General features: G+C 36.4%; 1 long non-coding RNA gene across 1 annotated transcript in view; it reads left to right on the plus strand.

Moving 5' to 3' along the window:
• Nucleotides 1-376, plus strand: part of LOC131145094 (uncharacterized) — a 35,873-nt gene extending 35,497 nt beyond the window's left edge. The window contains exon 5 of the long non-coding RNA XR_009133974.1: nt 42-376. This is a non-coding gene — a long non-coding RNA (uncharacterized LOC131145094). The remainder of the gene's footprint in view (nt 1-41) is intronic.
• The last annotated feature ends 22,945 nt before the right edge of the window (nt 377-23,321 follow it).

The following is a 23,321-nucleotide window of genomic DNA, read 5'->3' on the forward strand; positions in this document are numbered from 1 at the left end:
AACTAACATATTTGTTTCTGCATGTTCATCATCCTAAATAGGTGGTTAATGTTGGCACTCAAAATTAAGATGAAATGGGAATCCATGAAGATGATGGTGATGATAATGAAGCTGATGAACATATAACTGATTCTAGAAATGAAGCAACCCTAAACCTTAAATCCTAAACCCTAAACCTTCTACATTTGATGATGATGAGGTTAGACTGATATTGTTGATTGGCTAGATGAAGGCGTTGATGATAATATGGAAGAACTTAATGTGTGCGGCTTAGATTGTGATTGAAGTATTAATATATTTTTTAGATGTTATGTAGCATGAAACAATTGCAATTTGACATTGAGTTTTAAGCGTGGATAATCTTGTTAGATTTTACATGTTTTAAATTGTAAGCCTAAAGTCTTTAATAACAATTTTAAATGTATTTTCAATCCTTTAATTTGAGTCATTTGACACACTAATGGTGTTTAGTAGTAGTAACACATTTTATATTGGTTTTTAAAATGCTACCGATAGAAAATTATATCTCACTTCAATACTTTATGACAACAAGTACAGTTGGATTATTAAATAAAATAGATTATGCTTGTAATACAATTTATACTAATCTATTAAGCATGTAAAAAATGTACAATCAATTGAACATGTTTCATTGTTTTATTTGCTAGTCTTAATTTAGTTCAACAAGGTATATTATATAACCTAAGCTATAATATTACAATATTATTATCATAAAATGTATCATTAAAAAATAAATTAATAGTCACTTGCAAGCAAAACAATTGGAAAAAAAGAAGGCTCAAGATGATTAATTTGTTTAACAACAAAGTGTTACTTAATGAAGGAGAGAATAAGAGAAGAAGAGAAGTAGAGATGAGGAGAAGAAGAGAAAAAGAGGAAAAATTAGGCAGTAGTTTTGTGGAGCTAATGCACCTTCTTCTATATTGTTATTAATAATAAAATTTAGGTGCGTTTAGTTTGTGAAACTTCCAAAATTGTGAAGATGATAGTTTGACATGGCAGGAATATTCACCTTCATGGGAATGTAATATTCTCACAAAACATGTGAATTCTATTTTTGCTTCTCCATGAGTAAGTTTCATGGGAATCTCATTTCGTGTGAAATCTACTTTTTAGACCAAATTGTATTCATTATTTTTGACAGGTTGGACGATTATATCCCTCTAACATAGAATTATCACACTCTAATATTATATTTAAAAATAATAAATTATTAACAAAATGAAGATAATAATATTATTTTATTAATAGTGTAATGTAATGGTTAATATTTATACATTGTATTATCCTCAATAATTTCAATTCCTTAATTATTAATTATTGAAATTTTAAATTTATAAAGCATGTCCTTGGGCTACGAGGCTCCTCGCTAAATTTGGGATATTAATTTAATTAAGTACGTAATCTTAGTATGTTTGTGTTGAAAATACAAGCATATGTCAAGAGCATAATGGTCATCTTTTTGAAATGCTAACTAGGATTTTTATGTGGAGCCAAACATAGACATGAGAATCCTATTTACACGCCTAAGAATCCTACAATGTGAACCAAACAAAAAATATTCTCACAAGATAGACATCCTATTCCTAGGAATGGAATTCTTGAGAATGTAATTGTATGGAAATAAATTTTATGTTGTGAACCGAACCCCTTCTTAAGGACAAGAATACCCCTACTTATACAAACTAATTTTACTAACAGAGATATTCTCTTCTAATACTCCCCCTCGAGCCGGAGGTATATAAATATCACCCAACCTCATCTTGTTACAACTATTAGACAAGGCATGCTTAAATAAAGGTTTCATGAAAACATCACCTAACTGATCTTCAAATTTCATGAAGGGAGTTCTCATTGTAGACATCCCTTTTTGTTCGGGGCTTAATTGTACATTTATTATTACACAAATACAACGTAAAATATAATATACAAGGAAAGAAAATACAAAACAAAAAAGATTACATAAGAAATATAGGGAAACACAAGTGATACAAAAGAAAAAAAAAAAAAAAACATAGGGTATATGCAAAGAATATTTGGATCTTATCAAATGCCCTTGTTGGCTACACATGCACAAGGAGAAAAGGGTTGGGAAAAATCAATAATAAAAAAAATGGGGGATTCTGAAATCAAATTGAATGATTTGTTTCTCACAATTAGAGGATTTACAATAAAGAATCCCTAATCTAATTAGTCGGTTTGAAACCCATATGGAAGAAAATCGGCAAAGGAAATCTGGTTTTAATGAGCCTCAGCCTAGGATGGGAATTTTATTTAGGAAGGCAAGCACACGCATGGAAAGGCAGGGGAATTTGGAAATATGCAATTGGAAAGGGATTGATCTACTGCCTAAATGGTTTGATTTGGTTTTTAATGCTAGCCGAGGCCCTAACCCTATAAATAGGGACCTCCACAAGAGGAGAACACACCAAGCAATAGAGAGATAGATGAAGCAATTGAGAGACACAACATAGGTCAATTGAGAGACACATAATTGATAGGCCATGCATGCAATATTCAGTGTCTCTCAGATATTAAGAGAGCAGAGTGAGGAAGATTGGTTGAGAGAAGGGTGGATCAAGTCCTTCCTAAGCAAACTAAGGGTCCAGATTGCTGAAAGATCGAATACCCAAAGATCCTTTATAGCTTGAAGGATTTTCAGAACCAAGGAGTAGAGGCACAAGACATGAGCAAAGAAAAGACGAACACCTAAAGAGGAGCAACATGAGGACTATCTCTGTGCAAGAAGATCGAAGGAGTTGAAGGCTTGAGATTAGAATCAACTCTAATTCCATGCGTAACCATATTTTCATAATATGCTTTTATTCATGTAAATTTTCCACTAAGATTGAGGTTTGAGCATTTTCGTGACCTACGGACCCCAGGACCCAGCTTTAGTTTGGATCTGGGTAAACTAATCGCAAAGTTCAAGCCCTCGAAGCCCCAAGAACGTGGTTTTAAAATCCCCACAACCCATAACCATCTTAGAAAAACTAGAACCCAATGCTCAGTTGAAAAAATCCCAACCTGTTTTAAAAGTCCCAAATCCCAATTAAGCCCACGTGGTGACCTGACCCAGCCAACAGACACCACGAGCCCACTTGGGCTTAACCTATGTCACCCAACCCAAGTCACCACAAGCTCACTTGTCAACCCAAGTGGGCTTGACTTGACCAAGCCTTAGCCAAAACCAAACCACTAACCTAATCCTAGGCTCAGTTGAACCCAACCTGGGTCAAACCCCAGGACCTACTTGGCTTGCAAGAAAGCCCCAAGAAAATCTTGAGAAGACTCCAAGGAAACCCAAAAAAGCCAAAAAAAAAAAAAAAAAAAAAAAAATAGCGACATTCAAACAAAAATGGGAAATAGGATCAGGGAACTTATTCGTGGCCCAAATCAAATAGTCTCGACTTTGAACTAATTTGAAGAATCACATCCTTGCAGAAACCAAAAGAGAGATCAGAGAGAAAATAGGGTTAGAGAGAGTCAGAAAACAAAGAAAAGAGAAGAGAGAAAGTGATAAATTAGAGAGATCATAATAGATAGAGAGATAGAAAGCTTTGGGATCTAGGATCGCAGAGAGGGGAGAGAAACATAGAGATAAAGTGAGAAGAGGAGGAGAGGAGAGAGAGTTCGTAGAGAGGAGAAAGAAAGCTTTGGGATCTAGGATCGTAGAGAAGGGAGAGAAATAGAAAGAAGTGAGAAGAGGAGGAGAAAAGAGAGAGAGAGGTCATAGAGAGGAGAGAAAAAGAAAATAGGAGAAAAATGAGAGAGAAGAGAGAAAAATATATTAATATGCCTGGGGCTTAGTGGGACATGTGTCACCACACGAGTTGTGACACATGGCACAACCACGACAAAGTGTTTTTGGGGCGACGTGGAGCAATCCTAGATGTCCGATCTGTGTTTTCTTTAGACGGCCGAAACGCTGCTATGTCAGTGTTCCTGGTCAAACTTGAAGGACCAATGGGGGGCTAACACATGGTAGTTAGACTCGTGCTAACATCACCCTGTTACTGTAAATTCAAAAAAAAAAAAAAAAAAAGAGAAGAAAGCGAAGGCTAACATGTGGCAGGCGACGTCACCTTGCTATAGTAAATTAAAAAAAAAAAAAAAAGAGGCCACCACATGTCCCTACTGTGGGTGGACACGCTGCCCACTAAATCCAACATGTCTAGCCCAGTTGAACCGGTCTGGTTTTTCTAAACCATTTTTATTTTTTATTTTATTTTATTTTCAATTTAATTTTAGTTTTAATTTGACTTTTAATTTCAAAAATGGGGAAAAATTAGAGAAAAATTAGGGAATTTTTTTTGAAAGTGAGAAAAGTGAATTTTTTTTGGAGCTATTTCGAACTGAAATAAATGAGAAAAGTCTTCAAAAATCTCGAAAAATTTTAGAACAATTTTGAAAAATCCTAGAAAATTTTTATAAATTTTGGAAAAATTTTGGGATATTTATAAAGACTCTTTTGCTCAAAATTGAATGATTTTTCATGATTTTTACCTTGGTGCATCCCTATGAATTTAAAAAAAGGGGCAAAGGGGTATTTCAAATCTTGCATGTATTAACTGTAAGGGGGTTTATCTAACAAGATCCCCTCATTTGAAGGTCTTATTAGAAATTCCTAAATCACACTCAAATTTCCATTTCCTTTTTAAATTATTTTATTCATTTGTTCATTTTATTTTAAAATGAGTTAATTAAAGACCATTAAAGTCAATTTATAGATAATTTATAATTAATTAGGTACTGTTCATAGAATTAGTGTGTAGAGGGTGTTGATACATTCCTCTAGCATAACTAAACTCTCGATCCCAATTCTAGTAAAAACAAACCGTGACTATTGGTTCCTTGGCCTAGGATTAGGTTAGAGACCAATTAAATGAGTAGTAATTTTGTGTCATAATTGCACCAAGGTAAATAATAGGTTAGTGGCGACTCCATTTCAATTTCCAACATTTATTACCCCTCGCCAGTCTCGGGGTATCTCAGCCCACTGGGGCCACGTCGCGACGGCTTGGTCACTTGGCTGGAGACTATTAGAGAGTTGAGCCATTAATTAGTTGTGGATTATCCAAAATATGAAATTAATAAGTATTTTCTCTGCTCCATGATATTTTGTAAATATTGTTGTATGATTGTGAACCACTGACTATGTATACAACTCTTATATGATTGATAAGCATGTGAAGATTGATGGCATGTGGAAATTAGGGGAATAGGCAAAATATGTGAGCACACACGCTTACACGAGCCACTTGCCCGAGCTTTACCTTTCAGGGTTAGATAGGGGTGTAGTACCGTTAGCTCTTATGAGACAAGGTCTTTAGGGGCGCGTGAACCACTACGCTCAGTTTGTACTTTGTCTAAGCTTGTAGGTGAGGATAGGGGACAGGCTAGGAACCTTTTGCTGATAGGGAATAATGCTTGAACCACATGTATTTAAATCTAGTCCTTCCTCCCTTAAGATAAAGCCTCAATGAAAACCTTAAGTGATGAATCCACTTGGGCTTGGGACAGTAGCTCCATCCTTCACATGACTTGATTTATTTTTTATTGTGTCTGGATAAATCCCTTGACATATTGTCTCATATTTTTGCATTAATACTAGGCATACATACTATCTTGCCAAAATTTTGAGGTAGCCCAAAATTACCCTAATGGATAGCTCAATGGTGGTAGATAAGGAGGAAGAAGCTGCAGTTCAGTCATATTTCGAACTCTAGCAGAGTCATCAAGGGGATTGATGAGTCCCTGAAATGCATGATTTTAGACCCTCCTCTGCCTTTGTTTATCCTCACTTTATTATTTATTTACCCATTGTTATTATTGTTTCGAGCTATGCAATGTTTGTTGGTCTTTTTAGGAAAACCAGGTTAAAACCAAGGAGTTAGGCATATGCGAAGTTAAAGGAGTATCTGGAGTATAAAAATCTCAAAGTTAGATGTTTAACCAAACTCCCAAAGCGTCAGATCATCCGAGAAGAAGAAGTCTTTGCTCGACCAAGTGGTGTGACCAGCAACACAAGGGGCGACCTAGTCTTCCATTGCAGACTTCAAAGTTCAGACTGAGATCGAATTGCTGCTAGGATCGACCAAGTGATCAACCATGTGACCCTCAAGGGCGACTAAGGCAAGATGCTAAAGTCTCCTGAGCCAAGAAATACTAAGAGCATCGAACAAGTGGTCGACCAAGAGATCTTCAGGGGCGACTATGTCAAGTTCTTGAGATTTCTTGAAGATCGAGATCCTGCAAGTCTCGACTATCAACTCGACCAGCAATACCCTGAGGTGTGACTTAGTCGAAGACACTGAATATTCGAATTCCCGATTTCTCGCAAGTCTAGACCAGGGCGTGCACAAGGAAAACATGGGAGCGACTTGGTTGATGGCGACGATCTTCTACGCGAGATTTGCTGCAAACTTTCCTAAATTGAAAACCAAACTTTGTAAACCCTAGAGCCTATAACTAATAGCTTTGACACTGTGCTCTTGGTTCCTCTTTGGCCTCTTTTAGGTTAATGACAAGCCTAGAACACCATTGAGAGCCATCACTGGTGAAGCTACATTAGATCACAAAATCCTATGCCTCATTAACTGGAGTTCATATGCTTCGAATCTTGTAATAAATAATCGCAATCACAAAACATACATTCGTGTGATGAAGCTGCATCATATTACAAAATCTTATGCCTCCATAACTGGAGTTCAAATGCTATGAATCTTGTAATAAAAAATCGCAATCACAAAACATACATTCGTGTGACCATAATTGTCGGACAGAATGTTGCAAAACAGAGGTTAGTGCATACACACCTTCTACCCTAAGCATGCATTGATTTGATTTTCGAAGAACATGGTATTATTATCCGTATAAAGTATCAACCGAGGCTCTAATACCAATTGAAGGGACTTGTAGAATAGCCCTAAGATCTGGCTATAATGCATACGGATAACCAAAAAAAAAAAAAAAATCTGATCATGCAATCCCTAATTACGTGATTAGGATTATACCTATGAGATCTGTTTGGTTTGATCCCGAATCTACAAGTACTAAAAGGAGCTCTTGAAGACGACCACGAATCTTCTACTGTATTTCTTGAACACGCCTTGCTCTTGAGAAAGTTGCCTCGTAAGCGGTTGCTAGGGTTTTCTTCTCTCACAAAAACATCTACCTCTGTGAGAGTTTGCTCGTCTTACCCTAACTGCTGAGTGGAGCGTGTATATATAGGCTATAGCAGGGACCTTTGAGCAAATATGACTAGGGCTTCCCACGTAATTAAAAATTCCTAATCTGACCTTAATTCATCATTAATTACGTTAATTATAATTCATACCACTAAAGAATTATAATTGCACTCCCTGTCATATTCGAAATTAAATTTCAAGTTCATATTATTAAATGCTTATTTATCTCCACACATAAAGATTATAGATACCCGTCTATTAAATTAAATTAATTGACATATTAATTCCTTAACACCTTCCATTTAACTTATTTGATGTGCTGAATTCAAAATCCACCTACAGGATTTGACACAATCAAAACTTGTGAGCTTCCTCAAGGGGGTATCATCAATCCCGATACAAGGACGTGGATTCTATCAATAATTAATGTTCACCATACACATAATGTCATCACCCAACTCACTGAGTATTTTGACCCATAAAGAATCTCACTCTTCTATGAATCAAAGTAATAAACACGATATGCACGTGTCCAATAATCATATCAGGATTAAGAGCATAAGCATTCATAATAACCATGAGGTATTAATTGTTTTATATAGTTAGTATAAAAACAATTACCCCAAGACAGTCTTGTTCAATACACACAAAGTGTACTAGCACAAGGAGTTGGAATTGTACCATTTCCAATAGTCAAGGCAGACCTATTAAAACCTTGTGCTACAGTCCTACCAATGGTATGTCCAATTTCATTTAGGATTGTGAACAATAAACTTATATTCTATAAGAACTGGTGATCTAATCTTTTGTGTATAAGCCGTTCTCTACACACTATATCACCTACTATATAGAATAAAATACACACATGCATAATCATTAAATAAATAATGTCAAACATTGCTTACAAAGATTCTCATTAAAATGGAATAAATTAAGTTATTAATAAATACTATAACCGATTACATAAAGTATGTCTTTCAGTGTAAATCCCCAACACAATCTTCACGTCCGACGACAATGAAGCTATGCTCAGGGAAGACTAAAGCGGAATTAGGCTAGTCCTTCTGGACTCCCGCTCGATACCGTCGACACCGTAGGGGAGAGCAGGAAGTGAGGATGCAAACTCTGCAGGTGTCCTATGCGGTGCCACAAATGCCTGCCAGTGTACCATCTACTACGTTGGGCCTGGTAATATGGGATGCACTAGTAGAAGCGCTCTGAAAGATAATCATCGCTATGGCAACCTATGATGGCCTCGACAGTTCCTTTGGAAATCCACTTCAAATCCCTGACTTAGAGTTCGAGACTGAAGGAAGCTAGGACGACTCATTAGCTACTCTGTTTATATATTGTGCTTCTACGGCACACTTTTGCTTATGTTTCTTTTCTTTTTATTTTCTTTTCTTTCACTACTCCTAGTTTTTGTTGGCAACCTTAGTGCTTATTATGAAGCTATGTAAATTGTACTGATTTTGCGAAATCAATGACAAACATGGTGTTTTTGGATGTATGATGTCTTTTGTGCTACAGTGCATTACTGCATGCATGCCATTTCTAGTTTATATGAGCTTGATGTAGGTACACTGATTGATATTATTTGCTTCCCTTTCATCCCAGGTCCTTTATTTCCACACTTCAGTGAGGACACTGAAGTTCTAAGTTGGGGGTAGGGGGTAGGTAAACAGCAAACATTGCGTGACACCTTTTAGCACAAAATGACACACAAATTTAAAGTTTTCAATGAACATTGCCTATTTTATGCCATGATTAACACTAATTTATACCCTTTACATACTTGCATACAACATAGAAATTACATGTTGAGGCCTATTACTAACATGACCTTGTTATGCTCACTGATAATGTAGTGGGTCACTTGTGTTTAGTTTCCCATTATATAACTAATTTAGGATTTGTAACTCTAAGTAGGTTGACTAGTGGTTCATTTGTGTTAATCTGGCTATATAAACTCTTGTATTTACATGGTATCTCATGAGACTGAAAATGCACTTACACAAGATTCACAACACTTAGGATTCCTTAAAAGCACTGAGAGAACACCCATGTCAACTATAACACCCTGTGAGATACTGTTGAGCCGTTCATTTATTTCTTGAGTTGTTCATGTCAAACTCTGAGTTTTAGAAACTCAACTTCCTTTTTTTGGATATTCTTTGAATACTAGTCTCTATTTTTGACCTAGCTTAGAGGTGATATCTAGTGGGGAGATAGAAACCTAGGTATTGTAGCCTACTTATGATGTGAAGACTGAGCCCTCTAGAGATAGACTTAGTTCATGGACTTCTGTTCGATTTTAATTCCTATTGGTGGTATGAAGAAGCAAAGAGTTGTAATGATTGTCCTAACTGACCATGAAAAGGAAGAAAATGAAAAGAATGAGCAGAAGAAAGGAAAAAAGAAAAAGATGCGAAAGAATGAAATGAAAAATATGTATATGTTCTCCGAATGAATGAAAAGAGGGTCAAGCTAAGGACGTGACACCATATTTCTACACGTATGAAATGTCTTTAGCTGACCAATGCATTTTCTGTATTCACACCTAGTCTATGATTAAGTTGATCTCAGGTGGTCTTGGTTGGATATGACGAGTAGGTGAGAAGATGTTAGGGTGAAGGACCCGACACCTCCCAAATAGGTTGGATTCTTTCCAGACTAGTACACTCCATAGCTTTAGCGTTCGTTCCTTAAAATATGTGGGATTTTTGATCATGACACTCCTACTCACATATGATAAGTGAACCCATATTTTTGAGTGTTTTTGAGGATATACCAGTGAGGCTGAGTCAAGACAACTATTCTGTAGGTATCCATGGATATCCTGAGTGTAATGAATCATACACTTTACACATGCCTTATGCTTTCACCTATTTATACTTGAATTTATATGATTACATTAACTCTAAAGTGTAATTGCTGGATAACCCTTTGTGAGAATGATGTTCTTGATGACTGTATAGTGATGAGACTTGCAAAAGTGATTTGTTCGGAGTTGCATGTATAGCAAAGTTATGTATAAAAAGGCTTATATGTAATTAAGTGACATTCTTGTATGTGAAATGGTATATCACTGTTGCATGCATTTTCATTTAATATTCATTGGAATTGGTGTTTTTAGGTATCGCCCTAGAAACCCTCACGAGACTAGAACTCGTCCACTGGGATCAACCTAGGGGTTTAAAGTCCTGTTGCATACAGTAAATGCAACTGTGTTTCTCACGAAAGAGGAGGTAGATAGGATTTTAGAATTTTATTAGGTTTTTCTTTGCTTGAGGACTAGCAAAGTGTAAGTTGGGGGTTGTGATGAGTCCCTGAAATGCATGATTTTAGACCCTCATTTGCCTTTGTTTATCCTCACTTTATTATTTATTTACCCATTGTTATCATTATTCGGAGTTATGCAAGGTTTGTTGGTCTTTTCAGGAAAAATAGGTTAAAACCAAGGATTTGGGCGTATGAGAAGCTAAAGGAGTATTTAGAGTACACAAAGCTCAAAGTCAGATATTTAACTAAACTCCCAAAGCTTCAGATCATAAGAGAAGAAGAAGTCTTTGCTCGTCCAAGTGGTGCTACCAGCAAAACAAGGGGTGACCTAGTCTTCCATGGCAGACTCTGAAGTTTAGACTGAGATCGAATTGCTACAAGGGTCGACCATGTGACCCTTAAGGGCGACTAAGGCAAGATGTTGAAGTCTCTTGAGCCAAGACATATCGAGAGCATCGAACAAGTGGTCGACCAAGAGACCTTGAGGGGTGACTACGTCAAGTTCTTGAGATTTCTTGAAGATCGAGATCCTACAAGTCTCGACTATCAACGTGACCAGCATGACCCTGAAGTATGACTTAGTCGAAGACACTGAAGATTTGAATTCCTGATTTTCCTCAAGTCTCGAGCAGGGCGCGCACAAGGAAAATGTGGGAGCGACTTGGTTGACGACGACAATATTCTGCACAAGATTTACTACAAAATTTCCTAAATTGAAAACCAAAATTTGTAAACCCTAAAGCCTATAAATTATAGCTTTGACAATGTGCTCTGGGTTCCTCTTTGGCCTTTTTTAGGTTAGTGACAAGCCTAGAACAACATTGAGAGCCATCACTCTGTTGTAGGGACAACCGTTTGTGAGAGACGACTTGAATAGCAAGGAGTGATTTTTATTTATTTTTGTTAGATTAGATGATCATTCAGTTGTAAGGATGGTCGTTAGTGACAGACAATTTGAATACAAAGGCTTGATCTTTTACTTGTTTTATTTTTTTTACTACTTTCATTTATATGCTTTTGATTTACTGCTTGGTTATGATGAATGGCTGTCTATAAGGATAAGCACTACTACAGTTTTGGTCAGGTAGAAGTAGTTGGCTACGGGTCTGCGGAGGTGATCGCTTGATCGTTGAGACAGGGTATACTCCGGTTCTCGACCATGCTCCGGATGATTGGTGCACCCTTGTTACCCTGTGCCCTTGACTAGCCCTCTCCCGCTTTGGCTTGAGAAGCTTAGGTTAGTACTCCTATGTATACCTAATTGAACATAGTCAGAGGCACGACGTCCAACATTTGATTCAGATCCAAGCATAGCTTTGTAGGAGTAGGGTACCTTAGATTGTACTTGCTTTCCAGTAGTTGATAGAAACACACTCATTGCAAAAATACCATCCTTTTCACTTTTCCTTTACATAAGGCATTAATAAACTAATTGAGAAAAGGTTTACAACTGCACGGTTTAGTCCCTGTGAATTGACACCCGACTTCCCCACTTTCTACTGAACTTGAGATTGTTAGGTAGTATAAATATTATTTTTGGTAGTTAAAGACCCAAGCCTTAGTGAACCTACTAGGGATAGCCTGAATAAAGAGATCAACATGGTGCTACCCGCTCAAGTCAGGGTGGACACCAGATCAAAATCATTGAAGGAATTGAAGGACATCTTGGTCGGTTAAAGAGTTGAAAGACGTCTTAAATTCTCCTAACTAGACGGTCACATCAGATTCATGATGCATGTGGTAGTGAAGTTAGAAGTTGTGAATGTCTTGGTGGAATTCTGGAACCCCTCTTATCACTACTTTACCTTTGAAGGGGTAGATATGGCTCCCACCATTGAGGAATATACATCACTACTACACCTTCTGAAGACTCGTTGACCTTATAGGATGTATAGATACAATCCTGCAGTGACTTTCAAGAGGGAATAATGTAAGGTGACAAGGGTCAAACATCAGAAGATAAACTGACATATTAGAAAAGTGGATAAGAGCATCACTTGGAAAAACTTAAATACTCCGATGGAAGGGGAAAAAAAAGAGGAAACTAAAATGTGTCTATTGGCCCTTGTCATCTATGGGTTGGAAATTTTTTTCAAAGGAATTGGGAATTATTGACCAAGAAACGACCTCCTTTATGACTCAAGTTCAGAATGGGGTTAACCCGATACCCGACATAACATTCTGATCCCTCAACCATTACAGAATCCAGGGAAAAGGCCGATTGAGATGTTGTATCCTGATGCTCTACGTCTTGTTTAAAAGTTCATACCATGCAAATAAGGTCATTTTCATCCCGTATTCTTAAGCCTCCAGATTCCTTTAACCGACTTTTAAAAGCCAAATGGGAAGAGCACTCAAATAAGTGGTAATGGGGGGGGGGGGTGAAAGAATGCATAACTGGGTAACAAATGGATTTTTGTGGCAAGCTCAATGGATGGGATACATCAACATGATGTACAAATCCAGAGAACTTCCATGGGTCCCATTACTAGTCCCATGGGGTGGAATAGCCTACGCTCCTCTCATGTTCAGGTGATAGGTGGGATCTTGTCAATTTATACCCATGACATACGATCTGAGTAATTTAGAGTTCACTTATGGCCAGGAAGGAGTCCAGAAGAAATTTGGAAGTTTGTGACAACATGGAAGACCGTCCATTTGATAGACTCAAGCAAGCATATTGCAAAGATCCAGGGAGACTATCACAATTGGAGTACTAGTAGGATTAACCCTCAGATTGCAGAATTCTAGATGAATAGAGCTCAAAAAGTTCCTACCTTGTCGGCGAAATCCTCGATGACTGATCAGTCCTAGATGAAAGAGGGAGATAAAGAAAATAATAGAGTAGAATGGAAAAAGAAACTTCATTCTGCTGAAGAGAGAGCTATGGAAGCCGATCTGAGTGCTAGAATGGCAAAGCAAAGGGAACACAGAATAATCCTCCAATTCCAGAGAAACATGAAGCAAAAGAGAGACAAATACATACAAGCTAAAGAGGAAATTATTACATTGAGGAGAAAGGAAAAAAAGGCTCCAAATAGAGGTTGAGCTCAATAGAACACTGTTAAAGGTTGTTAAATCTGTGAATGAAAGAAAATCTCAAGCCCTATGGGAACTCGAAGCTCAAGTGCAAGAATGGTAAAAACAGTTACGAGCCAAGTGAAATGCACGACACTAAGGAGCAGCATCTTGAACACTAAGGAGCAGCATCTCTTTTTGCTTATTTAAAATTTTCTCTACAAAATAAAATACTTGGCAAGATTCAAGCAATTATATCACAATATAGGTAAAGTTAATCAAGCATAAGACAAATAATACAGAGTATAGGGAGAGAAAGCTTAATATTGGATTTTAACGTGGTTCAGCACCAAGCCTACGTCCACGCCTTAGCACCAAGTCAAAGATTCCACAATCCACTATAAAAATCCTTCACCGGCGGAGCAAGACTTACAACTCGGGTACCAAACCCTACACTCAAGAACTAATCCCTACCACGCTAACCAAGAGCCACAAGGATCACCAAGATGCCTTGCAAGTTCGGTTCACAAAGAACCTTACAACCAATGGTTCATAAAGAACCTTGCAAGATACGATGGATACAAAGAAATTGCTCCTCAAATGAGCTAATATGAATTTCAACACAATCCTCACACAATTCTCTCAAGGAATGAATCTAACACAATCAGTGAGCAAGAGAGAATGAGCACTGTTGAATGAATGACTAAAATGCAAAGTGCAAAGTGTTAGGTTTTGTAAATCAAAGATATAATTTACTAAGATAATCAAAAACCTTACTAAATAAGTCTAAGAACTTGTATTTATAGCCAAACCAACGAACTAACCATTATTGGACCGTTGGGAGTAACTGCCAAACAAATTACGCTGGGCTTGAGACCACTAGTCGATTAGTCCCACTCACTAGTCGACTAGTCCCACCCACTAGTTGACTAGTTCCCTGTACTAGTCGACTAGTCTCCTGTGCTGCAATATTAGATCAGCTACTAGATTTTCTAGTCGATGAGTCCCCTATTTTTCCATGATAAAAACACCTTTTAAACACTTAAAACATTATTGGATAAAAGTGTATAAAGTATATTAAGTCTAATGAAGAATAAAACTTGTCCAAGAGAGTTTCCACTTATAATATAAGATATCTTGATTTACGAAAACATATTTTAAAGATCATTTGATATCTTATATTCTTAGAATGTCCTTTATAAAAATTATTTGACTTCTTTGAAGCTTTAGGACATTAACCATGCTTTGATAAGATTCGAACTAAGTATGAAAATGATTATGAAACCAAGATGTTGAAAACTTGTCCCCTTGGAAAACAGAATTGAGTTTATGATTGTTTTGACAAACTCTTTGAATTAACTTTGAAAATCATGAAAGATGAGTTTATGACTTTAGGTTAAATCCATATAAACTCAAGAGTTCTAGTATGCATAAATTTGCTCAACTTTTGTTCAAAAATCATGCATGAAACAAAACCACAAGAGTTACAAAATAAACTACCTCAAACACACACCCATTACATATAATTCTACAATAATCTTTCTTTGGTTGTGCTTGAGCTCTTTTGAGTGAGTGTCTATTTGATCTTTCATATTCGACGTCAACTCGGTCTGATATTTGCCTTTGATCTAGTACTTCATGTACGAGTACTTGTACTAAATATGATCTGTAAAGATAGGAAAACATTAGTAACCACATATAGGTTAATCTCATCAAAACATATAAACCATGATAGTGTAGCCATCAAGGCTAACATTCTCCGCCTTTTTGATGATGTCTAACCTATTAAGAATCTACTTAATTTTTGCATTTGTATTTATAATTACCATAACTTAACGTGCAAAGATAAGCTTACCTATAACCATTAATGGGCTGTTATCATCAAAATAAGACAACTAAACTCATGTAGCCACCAAGGCAAACACTCTCCCCCTTTTTGATGATGGCAAACCATTGGTGTTCTCGATAAGGTAAAATTTAAAGCTCCCCCATTAATTTATGCATAATGTTAAAGAATACTAACATTTTATCCCCTTACTATACACATATTAGGTATAAAAGCATTCAACAAGATAATTCATATCTGTTGGAGTTTCAACATGCAATTCAAAAAATAGAAAGTGTTGAATTTTTTAGTCTAATCCTTGTTTTGATGTTGACAAAGTACAAGTATCTTATGTGCGTACTTTGTATGTGAACATGCTTACAATTCAGCACACACATATGATAATGGAGAAATGGAAGTTAGGAAGGCCTTCAAGCTCATACAGTCTGGCATATTCCATGAAGAATCAGAAGAGCAAAGAAGAAGGAGAAGACATATTTTATTTCATCTGTAATTGCATTTAGTATTTTAATTTATAATAATGTATATCTTGCATGATGTGGATGAATGCTTAAACAAAGACCATAGACTAACCTTAGGGAACCTCAAACTTTCATGAAAAACCCTTCACTTAAAATGCCATACTCATACGTATAGGGTTGGAAAGTTTTAAGATAAAAAACAAGGCTAAACTTAAATTTTTATTGACCTTAGTTGACTGCCCCGCCAATGTTTTAAAAGCCTCAGTCGACTGACCCTTTATTCTAGCTTATTTTCTAAAGCCCAGCTGACTGGCCCAAAAATGAACTACAATGCCCCAGCTGACCGACTTAATGAACCGACAGACCAACTCTTAAGGCCAATCGACTGAACCAACGAAGGATTAGAAATCACCTATGGCTAGTCGAGTGGCTTTCTCCCCAGTCAACCAAACCCTTCATTGTTTTTGACAAAGTATTAAGGTCAGCCAACCGACGAAGCCCCCGGTCAATCGTACCTCTTGGGTTGGACAAAATTTCAGTGCAAAAATGCCATTATTTTTTGATTAAACAAATTTAATAATTCCCACCGTGTCCCTTAATAGTCAAAATTTGGGGAAGTCTATATATAGCCCATTTATAAGCTTAATTAGCAATTTTTTGATCATATTGAAAATCCTCTCAAAATTTTTGGGCATTATTTTTCAAAAGCAAGCAAAGTTTTTACTTTCTTTCTTTCTTTTATTCATTTGAAAAATATTTTAGAAAGAGAGCATTGATTATTCCTTTACTTCTTTCATTTGCAAATTTGCATTTGAGGGTTGTTGAAAGGAACATTTATTTGGGGCATTTATTTCACCATCCCAAGCATTTACTCTCATTTTATCCTTTATTTTGCAAATCATTTTTGAGAGTAAAACTGGTGTTTCTCCACATATTTTTTTTATTGATAAATATCTTTGGAGAAACTTTACTTAGCTTGTGAATTTTTATGCACATCTATTGCAAGATTCAAAAGTTCATTGTGTTTTATTTGCAAAAATCCTTTTGAGCATAAACCCTAGCTTCCCTTGAACTATATTTAAAAAATTATTTTTAGGGAAACTCCTTGGGATATTGAAGAGAGCCTTGAGCATATATTCATTATATATATATATATATATATATATATATATATATATATTTGCTTAGAGGCTTCTCACATTTTATATCTCAAATATTATTTGAGTAAATCATTTCCACACTCTCATTTTGCTTGGAAAATTATTTTTGAGAGAAATCACACCTACTTTACTGATCTTAACTTCACATCATTTGAGAGTGCATATTGTGCTTCATATTGTACATCTCTCATTTCATTGTATGAAAAATTTTATTTGTAACTAGTTTGGCTCCGCCTGGTAAGTGAGCTAGGGAGACTTCGCCTTGTAAGGAGAATCGGTTTGGCTCAACCCGATTAATTGAGCTAAGAGGGCACCATCCCGCAAGGTGAAACTAGTTTGGCTCTGCTCGGTTAAGTGATCTAGGGAGACTCTGCCTTGTAAGGAGATTTGTAAAGGGTGTCGCTCCGCTCGGTTAAGTGAGCATATAGTGGAATCCTTAAGTGGTTTGGCTTAAGGTGGGGATGTAGGCAGGATTGGCCGAACCTCGATAAAAATACCGTGTCTCTCTCTTTCTCTTGGTTATTAATCTTTCCCGTGTATTTATGTTTATATTTGACTAATTGAGAATGATGTGCATGATTTAAATATTTCCATATATTAACATTTGAATTGGTAATTGCTTAGAGAGACCCTAGGTTGTGTTATATTGCTTGTGGATCTTAAAATAGAGGTAAACTGACATAGAATTTTAAAATACCCAATTCACCTCCCTCTTGGGAATACATTGGGATTTTAGGTGTAATTCCAAGAAGGGGGGGTGAATTGGGTATTTTTAAAATTCTAGGTCTCTCAATCCCTAATTTTAAAGAGTACAGCCACACAAGCACAAGTTTGGAGATACATAGATTTCAGTATTACACAACGTAATAAATTCAAACTATGGATATCTCAAACAATTCAGTATTACCCAATCAATCTCATGTGCAAGAAATATTTAAGACATACACAATAGGCAAATGTGAAATAAACAATCAATCGCAAGAGAAAATAAAATGAGATAAGGAAAGAGAGATGCAAACTCTAGATTTCATGAGGTTCGGCCAAACCCAGCCTACATCTTCGCCTTGGACAAACTACCCAAGGATTCCACTATTATGCTCCTTAACTTGGGACGGAACTTCCCATTACAATTTGGTTGCTTACAAGAGGCGTAACTACCTCCTTACAATCTGCTACTTATAAGAGGCGTAGCTTCCCCCTCCCAGTTCATAATCAGAACTGTCAATGCAAGTGACTAAAGATAATTTTGAATACACTTAGATGCTTCTTAACAAGCTTATGTGTACAGTGAAATCCTAAACACTCTCACAAGATATAACTTGAAGCTCAATGGAGTAAATGTGTTGATCGCAATATGATTTTTGTAATAAAAGAATATATAATCTTTGTATAAAAATATGTATGATGAGTTTCTCCAAAGATCTAAACCCAATGCGATATATCTCCAAATTTTTTTTTTTTCAAATAATATGTGTCGGAGATCTAGGGTTTGCTCTCAAATAGCTTTTGTAAAAATAAGAGAATATGAAATCTTTGAATAAAAATATGAAGGTGAATGCTTCAAAGATTTAAGCCCTAGTATAACTTTTTCCCAAAAGATTTATCAACCAATGGATATAGGGAAAAACTTGCTCTCAATAAAATATCAAATATAAGAGTATGAGAGGAGAAAAACTTTTGAGATGAAGATTGAATGCCCAAAGAAAATACTTATCTATCAAACCTCAATACCAAAGATGCTTGCAAGATATGTGTGTGAATGCCCTTTGAAAATTGAGAGAATGCCCAAAAATTGTCTGAATGCGATAAAGTGTTGACCAAAGGTGCAAAACTAGGTTTTAGGGTTGATATTTATAAGTACTTTCAGCATATAGATGTTTTCTAACCGTTGGATCATTAAAAGATATTTTAATTAAGAAAAATCTGCTCGTTAAGCACCGGAGCGTCAGTCTGCCTGATGGACTCGCATCGAGTGGACACACTAGTTGACGAGTGTCCTTCACTCGATTGTCGACGCGACCAAAGGATTTGTCGACGAGTCACTGATTGAAAATATCGAGGTCTCGGTATTTTCTCGTCGACGAGAATAGGGCATTAGTCGGCAAGCGGCCTTCATGTACTCTTCGACAAGACTAGGGCACTAGTTGATGAGTTGCCTGTATTTCAGCCCTATAAGTCTTCTAAATTGCTAAACCAACTTAGGATAAGTGTATGTAAATTTTTCATGAAATGCATGAGTCCTAGGTCTAGTCTATTAGTCATTTTGAGCTTCCAATCATATCTTATGAGACATGTAAATACAAATACAACTAAATATATGTTACAATTGAAAAACTGAATTATCTTCATCCTTTTGCTCCTGGATTATGCGCTTAAACTGCGTAATTAGGTGCTTTAATTCATGCATTGTGACGTATATTTTTAATTAAATACCTAATTACTCTCAATATTTTAACACTGTGTCCTATTTATAATATTTGGGTTTTAGTGAGTAATTTATGAATTTTTGGTATTTTTTATCGCAGGGTAATTATTGGGAGCTAAAATCGGCACCGCTTCTTAATTCACACATAATGTTTTCATCCGAACTTCGTTTGAGACGATTCAAAATTCTATAGAAAGATGAGAAGATTATCTACAACTTTTGTATCTTAAGATTTGAGCAATATGGACTCTAGGATGGTCAAAAGTGGGTTTGATCACTAGGAAACAGAAAAAGAAGAAAAGGAGAAACAAGAAAAAGAAAAAACAAATTACCTCATGTGACCCGGCCATGCAGCTGGGTCCGGGTCCTGGGTCTTCAAGCCATGTGCAAGGGCTGGCCTCCCCCTTCCCATATATATATTCTTTCTCTTTCAATGGAAAACCCCCTCTTCTTTCCCTTCTCTCCTTCTCTTCCTTTCCTCCATTTTCTTTCCCTCTCTCCGATTCTCCATTCTCTTCTCCTCTCTGTGCTACCGAACCCAACCCCAACTCTCTCAACTCTCAACTCTCCCTATCCTCTTCTCACTCTCTTCCCTTCTCTCCCTTCTCTCTTCTCTTCTCTTCTTTTCTTTCTTGCTTTTCTTTCCTTCTTACCAAACCTCCACGGCTACTGCTGTTTTGCTACTGCTCCTTTGTTCCTACTACTGTTCTTTTGAAACCCGTGAAGACCCAAGCTCCCCTACTCCTCTGCTAGTACTGTGTGTACCTACTGCAGCTGTTGTAGCTGCCGTCCTCCAAGTCAAAGTCTTATAGCCGCTGCTATCTATGGCTGCCGCTGCTGCTGAAGGAGGTACCCGAAGCTCTCCTCTACCTATTCTACTGCCAGCTCGAGAAGCCTACTGCTTCTTCTTCTTCTTTGAGTGCTGCTGTTGCTGCTTCCTATCTTTCGGTTGCTACTGCGGCTTCAGCTTACGACTAGCCACCTGAACCTCCCCTGCTGCTTCTTCAAGTCTCACGGCCAGCCTCAACTTTCTTTCTCCTTATTTCTCTTTCTTTTTCTTTTCTTTCTGTTCTTTCCTTTAAGTTCCTTGTTCTTGTTTTTCTCTTTAAATATTTGGATAATTGTTATTGTTTTATAGAATTTTATTTAAAGTTTTAATATTGTTTGGGTGTTATTATGAAGGTTTATTTATTTATTTTTTCTCTCAGTCAATATTAGCACTAGACTTAGTTTTTGTTGAGTTATTTTTTTTTATTGATTAAAGTTCGGTTTGATCTCTTGAAAGAAAAAAAAAGAATAAAATACAAAAAGAAAAAAAATATTTTTTTAGAAGTTAAATTAGTTGTTTTCTATAAAATTTAAATTTTGTTTGTTGAATTTTGATTTAGTTTAAGCTTAATCTTATTAAAGTCCAAATTTTTACCGCGTTTCCGTTTACTGTTTAGTTCTTAAAGTTTTGAATTTTTGTTTAAGTTCTTGATCGCATTAAAATCAATTTTTTATTTAAATTTGTGATTGGTTGAGTTTTTAGAGTTGCGTGTTTTAATTACGTAGAAAAGTTATCGTCTTTAGTTTTTATTCCAAAGTTCAACTCGTGTTTCAATTCTTTTTCGGTTGTTAGACATAGGTTTTCCGTTTCTCGTTGTTAAATTCAGTGTGTTAGGACTTAGAATTTAAATTGCATGTTCGTTTAATTTATCAAAAGAAATCTCAAACATCCCGAAAAACCCGAATCTGAATTGTGGTCAGTGCCATTTTGTTTCTCACTTTCCGATTGGAACTACATAAAATTTGAGATTAAACTGCATTCCCTGAGGAGGCAATTTGACTCTTGGGCTAAGTATTACACGACTGAACTCTTATACTTAGGACAGTTTCCGAGCTGCTCATTTTTTGAGTGAGTTAAGTTTTTGGCGCCGTTACCGGGGAGTGACAGTTTTAATTTCAAAATTTGTGTTTTTTCAATTATTTTTGATTTTTCATTAAATAAAAAATAAAAAATAAAAAAAATAAAAAATTGCAAAATTTGAAAAAAAATTTGATCATGCTTGTTTTCTACTGTGTTGGTGAATTTTTGATGTTTGCATTGATAATTGTTGCCCTTGGTCTGAGATAATTCGAATAGACTGTCTAAAATTTCACTTAACACCAGTAGTGACACATAGGGCACATAATATGACTGTTCTCCTATTACTTTTTTGAGTGATTCTGAAATTGATTTGAGTAATCTGTTTGAAGAGTTCTTTGAGGAAGTTATGGCTGCACCTGCAGCACATATACTTCAGGATTTTCTATAGCCTACATGCACATCTACAGCTTCCTGTATTGTGTTACCACAAGATGCACCGAACTTCACCATTAAGCATGGTATGTTTTTTGTTATACCCCAGTTTCACGGGATGGATTCTGAGAGTCCATACCAGTATTTGACTGATTTTGAGATGGTTTGTACCACTTTCATTAATAGGGAAGGAATCGATGAGTATATCAAACGTTGCCTATTTCCTTTTTCTTTGAAAGAAAAGGCAAAAATATGGTTTAATTTTCTGCGACCTAACTTTATTACTACCTGGGTTGAAATACAGCATGAGTTCTTACATAAGTTATTTCCTTTTAGAGAACTCAATACCTGCAGGAGCAGATCAATCAGTTCATGTAGAGAGGTGACGAGATGTTCCAAGCTTGCTAGGAGAGATTCAAGGACTTGATGAATATATATCCATACCATAAATTCAAATCTTGGAGGTTTGTGAATTATTTTTATACTGCTTTAAGCTCTGAATGTAAACAGTTTGTCTAGACCCTGTGCAACGGGGAGTTTTTCAGTAAGGAACCGGATGAGGCTCTGTCATTTTTTGATTATTTAGCTGAGAGTGTCCAACAATGGAACACATGTCATGAATGGGCACCAATGGCAACACAACTTCTCAGAGCGATTAGTGGTGGAGGAAGATACGAGGTTAAAGAGGAAACTAGTCTACAGGCTCTTATTGCTGCATTGTCTAAGAAACTAGAGCTTATGGAATCAGAAAAAGTAAAAGTTGAGGATTGCTCTATCTGTGAGACCTTAGATCACAAAATTTAGGATTGTCATTTACTACCAGTTTGGCAAGAGAGTAGATCTGATCGGGTACAATAAGCAAATTGGGTCAACAAATCCCAAAATCAGCCATTTTCGAACACTTATAATCCTCGATAGTGGAATCACCCAAACCTCTAATGGAGGAATGATTAGTCTAGTCTATCTTCCTCACAACATCAGCAAGTTCCTCAATCTTATGCACTACCTCCGCAACCGCTATATCACTTAGTTGCAACTCCTTAACCGCAATATTAGCCGCAACAGATCCCTCAAAGCTACGCACCTTCGGTATTTCAATCAAATTTAGCTCCTATTCAAGTAAAGAAATATCCTAATGATAGCATGACACAGATGACGAACATGTTTCACCAATTCATGCGAATTCATGTCATGACCAATAGTTAGAATAATCAAGCCTTGAGTGAGCTGAGAGATACCATGAAAAAGATAAGCACGAAGCTGAATACCTTAGAAAAAGGGAAATTTCCGGCACAGCCTTAGCCTATTCCCCATGTATATTGACAACAACAACAACTGGTGCACAATGTTTCAAGGGATGCTTTTGAGTCACCTAAGGCAGTTATTACCTTGAGAAGCTAAAAGGAAGTTTCTGGTCCTAAAATGCCTACTGATCAACAAAAAGTTGCTCCAACACCTGAAGTGACAGTTGAAACAGATAAGGGAAAATAAAAATCAGATGAAGTAAGCTCAAGTTCAAAGAAGTCAGATAATAAGGAGGATGGGACGGTTAAGAAGTATCAACTTGTGGTACCCTATGCTCAGAGGTTGACATCTAGTCAACGAAATAAGTATCACACTGAGATCCAAGAAATCTT

The sequence above is a fragment of the Malania oleifera genome, chromosome 12 (assembly GCF_029873635.1).
Source record: "Malania oleifera isolate guangnan ecotype guangnan chromosome 12, ASM2987363v1, whole genome shotgun sequence".
NCBI lineage: Eukaryota > Viridiplantae > Streptophyta > Magnoliopsida > Santalales > Ximeniaceae > Malania > Malania oleifera.